Below are 7,765 nucleotides of genomic sequence, written 5' to 3' on the forward strand. Positions count from 1 at the left end.
TACTTTGGGGAGGTGGAGCCATCATATCCTCATTTCTGGGGACTTGTGGCAAATATATTCTTATGTTAAAGCTGAATATTGACTAAATTAATTTCTTAAATGGAACAAATTAAATACGCTTCTTGGATACATAATTCTTTGAGATGGATGCTGAATGATATTCCAGACATAATGAAATGCAGTTAAAAATTAAAAAGTAGTATCTCATAACATAGGAATCCGATCAATGCACTGATTGTAAGTTGCTTTGGCTAAAAGCGTCTGCCAAATGCTAAATTGTAATTGTATGTTCATGAAAGGAATGATTCAAGAACCACTTTTGTAGCAGACCGTAGAGTTCCATTAAAATGAAAACTGTCCGAGACATATTCACGACATCTTAAGAGTCTGTTCATTTGCATATTATATCTCAATAATTTGCTTAGATGTGATCTTACAATAGCATTTCGTTCTTCAGGATTGTAACAAATTTTGATGAATTAGCCAGCATTGCTTTAGTTTACTCATTTTCAGCTTTTAGCAACTCAATCATGCATTGACAAGGAGGTCTGAGCAACAAATTAAGTTGGATAACTGAAATAGCATTCAATGGGTTCATAAATACGATTACACATATTTATATAACATCCATCTCAAAAATGCTGGTGCTCTAGTTTGTTTTTTTTAGAGAGCTGTCCCTGAAGACCACGAAACAATGAAATGATTTTAAGATTCAGCTCTTGGTTTTGGAGAGGTATGGACCATGCTGGTATTACAGTTATTCATTCAGTCCATGTTTTATGGCAAAAGGGGAACATTTAAAGAGTCAAGACAGGTTTCGAAGTACATTTACTTGAGTACTGTACTTAAGTACATTTTTAGAACATCTGTGCTTTACTCCAGTATCAGTTTTTCTGGAAATTTATGACTTTTACTCCACTTTATTTGAAAGACAAATATTGTACTTTTGACTACATTTCTATGAAGGTTCTCATTGCTCATTACTTTGAAGCATAGCTTTGAAGTCAGCAGACAAATTTTCTAAAAGGCCATATTCTGTTTGTAACAGGAGAAAAAAAAAAATCACCGTAATCTCCTACGCTGTCACACACACACACCCGCATACATGCACACAAACAAACAACATTACATGTGTGTGTGTGTGTATTCATGTATATTCATGTATATTGTTAACTATATAGGACAATCATCAAATTACTTTTTATGCTACAATAATTAATTTCATTTTTAAAGATAAATATGTTATAAATATGTAGATAAAAGATAGATTTGAATAACCAAAAGATATGATTAGAATAACCACTAACGTTCATACACAACAAGCATCCTTTGTGATACAAAAAGATAAAATTATGAGCGATATGATGATGTTTTGAAACAAGTCAATTCTACTGTCAGTCAAAAGGGGAGGATGCAAAGCTTGAAAAGCTAGGACTAAAAGGTGTGACAGGAATGGGATAGGTCAGGAAACCCGGGAGACTTTTACCCCTGTCAGATATTGTGTTGAACAGATTTTGTGTCATTAAAACTATGTATTCCAACTCAGATCCCAAATTAGAATTTCTTCAGGTGTATGATTCTTCCTGGTTGTAACACAACACATCTCCACCTCAACTTTCTGGTTGCTGTTCCTGGGTTAGCATCTCAGAACGTTCACCACCATCTGCAGATGTTTCCAGTTGTGCATCTTCCTTGCTCCATTGTATTTTACAAGTGTGAGGTTTTGCTCATGGACTTAACTAGTCATGTTACATATTTCCAGAAGACTGTACATGATATTGCTGACCCAATAAAATGTAATTATCATGAACTACTCACCAGAGATGTGCACCTGTAGCCTTCGGGTCAGCATTAGAAACGTGTCATTATTATTTTTGGGTTTACACCAGTACATGAACCCATGTGGTTCTACTGGTGCATATTGGCCTTCCCAGTAAGTCTTTTCACAGGAATAGTATCGGCCATTGAGAATCACAAGGGCACCCCACACAACAGATGGGATTATGAGCTGTACATAGATCCATGGTTTTCTCCAGAGGAATTTTGGTTCAGAACTGCTGGGTCCTGACTGTGATTCCTGACTGAAACACTCTAGACTGTGATTCCTGACTGAAACACTCTAAACTGTAATTCCTGACTGAAACACGGTGAATACGTATACAGCAGCAAACTGGTATAAAGATAAGCAACATAAATCCAAACGCAAAAAACATAGCTAGAATCAAAATTGCAAGAAATGCTTTCCGGTTACATGGTTTTGAGCAAGGGCAGATGAAATTTACTTCCACAAGCTTTTCAATGCCTGTCATCATTATGGCAATAATAACATTATCCAAAAGAAGTTTCTCTCAACTGAGCAGTTTGCCCATCATGTTCAAAAAACTGTGTTGCCATTGTTAATGCAAGGTTAAGTAGCCCAAGACTTCCCAGGGACTCTGACTGATTCATACTGATTCTTTATAAATACCCACACTGACTGGTACTTAAGGGAGGTGGAGCCACCACATCTGCATTTTGAAAACTGTGTGCAAAGACCTATAGCAAATGTGTTCTTATGTTAAAGTTGAATTATGCTTAAATACATTGCTTTACTGGAACAAATTAAGTGTACTCCATTTACACATTATCCGTTGGGATGGATGATATTTATATGGTATACAATGTGTGAATATTTTGTAGAAAAAGGAGAGGTTGTCTCTCTATCAAGTCACTATGATTAAGCAGTCCTGTCTGATGTCATATGGATGCTTTTTGTTGAATGTTCATGGAACAGTATTAATGTCCAGGTTTTGAGTGTTCTAAATAAACCATTAAAGGTGATAGCTTACAGACGAAACGGTTCCCTGAGAATTTTAAAGGCCTGACCTTCATGGGTGACACTCTGCCATCCAGCCCTTCCTGTATACTATGAGCCAATGAGTTGACTTAAAGAATGAATTTATTGTTTTGGAAACACATGGAGTCCAGTGCTGTTCTGATTACAAACATGGTATGTAAGAGTGTCGAGAGAAGGTAAGACACAGAGAATGAGCAAGTTGTGTGAACAGGAAACCTCCTCTACCAAAGCATGAGCTGATGAGAGCTGGTGAAAGCGTGAGAGTGTGGGAAAATGCATACAGGAGGTCGTTTACAAACTACATAGAGTGCATTTTTATGCAAAAGTGCTTTGTAGCTGAGGGGCACATTGCTTGGTTTACTGAAGAAGAGAACAGCTGTGGCATAAAAAGTATGGGCTGGATGTAAAAACAGGAAACCACACGTAGGTCTTATAGAAAGCATACAGACATCACACAAAAAATACTTAAGATGTGTCCTCAAGTAAATGAAAGTATTGCAAGGGGATATGTCCCGCTTAGACGTTGGGCAAAGTTTTTTGTTAGATGCAATAGTTTTTGTGTTGTGATATCAGACAGATTGAATATACTCTTGTTTTTGGCTTTGAGCTCTGTGAATGTTGAGATGCATATGGTATGAATATAGGAAGAACTTTATGTATACTGCATTATGCAGTCTTAGATTTTCTACCTAACAGATACTCCACATCTGTCTCTGAGCATCAAAAACAATACATTAGATTTCTGTAACTTATGTCTCTTTGAAGTATGTTACAGACTGACTCCCATGAGTTTGTCTTTAAGCCACAAAGCAGATGTAAAATTTTCAGTGTTGCCCATATTACAATGAATCAGACAGGCTGAATGACATTCAAAGCAACTGATTTGAGAGATTCACCTCTCTTAAGTCCAACAATAAAAAAACATACAAAAAATTATGCTTTTGTTTTTAAGGTATGACCATTCTGATTCATTATATTATCAGCATTGCAGCATTTCTTAACCAATGAGCATTCAGATGTGTACTTGATCATGAATGATGCAGTTAAAAGATCATTTGATTTAGTTTGGTTCACACGATCCAGCAGGACAGACCTAGTCACGTTTACTCATGTCCTCATTACCATTTTCAGTTATTTTCTAGATGCAGACAGACAGACTTAAGCTCAATAAGGCATATAACTTTATATGTGGAGCTAAGACGAACACCTTTATGACTCTGTTTGGTCTTTTTCACTCTTATCTTTGGGTTCAAGTGAATCAACATTTGCTCCTCCTACATAAATAATTATCTGCATTACCTAAGCCCTGTGCTTACAGCCTGCTTCTAGACCAAGGCACCTCTGTTATATCTAGTGCCTTATGCAGAGATGCATAAGTGGTTATTTAGAAGTGGTCTATTTGACAAAAGAGACATAAAATCTTGACAATAAAATAACAAAATGTAGGGCTTCTGTCTCAAGAAAAACCTAAAGTTAAAATGAGGAGCAGGAGCTCAGTGCCTTAGACGTGTTAGAAAGTGCAAAGAAGGTGGAGGCTGAGCTTAGGCCCACACATTTGGGGCAAGACAAGGGTAACACAGCAAGGCCCCTTAAGATGTTCTGTTCATTTATTCCACATCTGATTTTTATTTATAACGCTTCCACAGTAAGGTGCAAATCTCATACACTGACATGTTTTGTGGCCTGCATATCTCACTCATGGTTAGCATGTAACACGTAATGTTAGCAACCAACTGCATTTGCTAAGCAGAGTAGAAGCAGATTAGAGTACAACTTATTCAATGTATAATGAATATAGCAACAGTGTAATTCAGTTTGGGATCTAAATCTTTATGATTAAAAAGTAACATAAAAATATGAATTATCACAAGTGAAAAAAATGAACTATAAACATGAACATAGTAAAAAAAAAAAAAATGAGCATAAATATTGTTGTTAAATAAGTCTTCTGTTTTATTTTTTATTTCTTGTCCTCCTCCTCCCCTGCTTTCCTTGCATTTCCTTCCATCTCCTCCTCCTCCTACTCTATTTCTCCTCTCCTTTCCCCTCCTTTTTCCACTTCACCACTGCTTTATCCTCCTACCCCACTTTAACACTTCTCTCCTTATTTCACCTTTGGCCCTCTCTTCATGATGTCCGTTACATAGTTACTTGAATTATGTTAAGGCTATTTGACTGAGAATTAGCTAATTGTTCTGTACAGTTGCACATCTTGTGCTGTCATATACCAATACATAGTCCTCTTAGTCGTGGATATGAGATTATGATGTCACACTCACACATACACACACACACGCACACACTTTTTCACCTGACGGCTATGATCAGCATTACTTCTAACACTTCTAAAGTAACTTTTTTTTCTAAGGTTTGCCAGTAGAGGGAGCTATGTCCTATAACAGCCAGCCTCAGTCTTATCTTATGTTCAGCACCATTTTCTCGGTCATAGCCTGTGGATCTGTATATTTTTCCCTGATGTAACACACAGTCAGGATCCTGCCACCGAAAGTCTATCTATAAATACAGCATTCACTAGCCATTCATTCTACTGCAAAAAACAAAATCAAACATTTAAAATACAAAATATGAGGTACATTTTTACATATCTTAAAAGTTTCACCATGGGTGGTCTTCACAACAACAACAACAACAAGAGGAAATGAAGTGATTGATAATTTCTCTTAAAGTATTTTACATAACACATCATACAAGATTTTGGCGTTTACTAACAAGATGATTTCACTCTAATCATTGAATTCAAGGAAGTTGCAAAGAAAATGAAATTTGAGACTTCACTTGAGGGAAGAAGAACAGAGGAAAGTAGAATGAAAGTTTCAGATCATTGACACGTCAGACAGTATAAAGAATAAATACATGGTAAATCCATTTAAGGAAAATTCTGACCAGTTCTAACTGAAAAAATCACCTTGGTGGGCATATGGTATATTAGACTTGTGACAAAAATAATATTTTAGTAAAAGACCTACTTCTATCTCAGAGTTAACTTGAGGATGGAAGTGATTTTTGAACTTCCAGAAAATGAATTGAGTAACTCAGTGTGCAATCTTTGTGGGATAAAAAGTCACAAATCAGGTAATTCCCAAACATGTGTGTTTGCACTGCTCTCTTGTGGCCAGGAGTTGAGGTGAATGGCCCTGTTACATAGAAATGTCCTCCACATTTTCCTGAATTACATCATGTCTTGATTGCACATGTCTGAAAGCAACAAAACACTAAGTCGCTTATTTCCTCTGTGGGGAAGTCAAGTTTGCCATGTGTTTCTCCACATGTTTGACCCTGGATTCTTTGGAGACATGTTTTGTGAGCAGGTCCTCTGTGGTTGGACTGGGCAGCTGTCTGTCTCTGGGATGTGGAGATACTGCCAATCAGCTGCAGTCAGACAGTACCTGTGATTCAGAGCAGAATAGCAGAGAACGTTTAGGGCAGAGTTTCATTCTGTATTCAGTACTGATGTGTTGTCTACAGTAATGAATACAGTTTCGGACATGGCCTGGATGCTGTTCAAAGAGAATATATTTTGAAAAGTAATGGTTGCAGTAATTTGGAATGTTTCAATAATTTGAAGAACTAAGAACTTTGTAACACAATACACTCCCCTTTCTTAGGAGCTGTTTCCAGAGTGGAAAGAGGTTTTCCAAAATACCCATGATGATTTTCTAAACAAAACACTCTGCACTACACACATCTACCATCTACACATAAAGCATAAATGAATTAGAAGATCATGCGAAAAAGAATAGAAATGCAATATCAACTGCCTTCAAGATGCATACATTTGATCCATACATATAACTGTTTTTTTCCATATCAAACTGGAACACATTACTCAATCCATAATCACACACATATATAGAGGGCATATACGAGTTGATTGATCACACATTATTAATCACATTACTGTGGACAGAAACATGACTTTTTATGGTTATAACTTTAACCAGTATTTCAGATCAAGGCACCAGTGATTCTCTGTCATGGCTGTAGTTGCTCTTTCTTCCTGAAAACAGAGTCAATGACAACAGAAGGAACACATGCAACAGTGAGCAACTGTACTTAAAATAGCTATGCCAATACCATCCTATTTGACTTACCACTACCCGATGAAGACTCTATAACCATCACCAGCATGGCTAAGAGAGTCAGGCTTACTGCAGTCTTGTGAGAGAACATGGCTAATGGTTCAGCACAGTTTTAGTCTTTGTCAAAATCTGAGACTGATAAAGGGCAGTCAGACCAGTGTATTTATATTCACCTGCCAGCGTTCCCAATTTACTTTCCAAACATGCAGGCAAACAAGAGGAGGGATTTACACAATTGCTCAACACAGAAGGAAAGCCCTGAACTCTAATCTACGAACTTTGTTGGTCTATAAAATGAATCTGAATGTGACAGTATTCTGGGAATTCCTGGATAGATGATGACCTGATACACATTCAAAATCCATGTCATCAATGTCATCATGCAACAGTGCTAATCAGTAACGAAAAAATGATATTTTATGGCATGTTTTGGGTTAACATGAAATGAGTTGCAAATTTTTTTTTTCCTAACTGTTCTCATACAGACTGTCCCTGTTGAGGTCTGGAACATCTGGTACATCCACCCACACCATATTTACCTGCTCACATCTCTCTCTCTCTCTCTCTCTGTGTTGTACAGTTCATTTAAGTCACCCTCAGTCTAAAAAACACAACAAAACGAAAAGACAAATTTGTGAACCATTCAGGGCTATATCGGAGGATCTGTATTCTTTTCGCTGATGTACCACAAAGCTGGGATCCTGCTACAGAAAGTCTTGGTTTTTCATAGATATATTTTCAGTGTGAAAAGAAGGAAAGATTAAGTAAATGATCATATATGAATACAGCTTTCACCTGCCATTTACTCCATTGAAAAAGAACCCCACAC

Source organism: Chanos chanos, chromosome 8 (assembly GCF_902362185.1).
Source record: "Chanos chanos chromosome 8, fChaCha1.1, whole genome shotgun sequence".
In the NCBI taxonomy this organism is placed as follows: domain Eukaryota; kingdom Metazoa; phylum Chordata; class Actinopteri; order Gonorynchiformes; family Chanidae; genus Chanos; species Chanos chanos.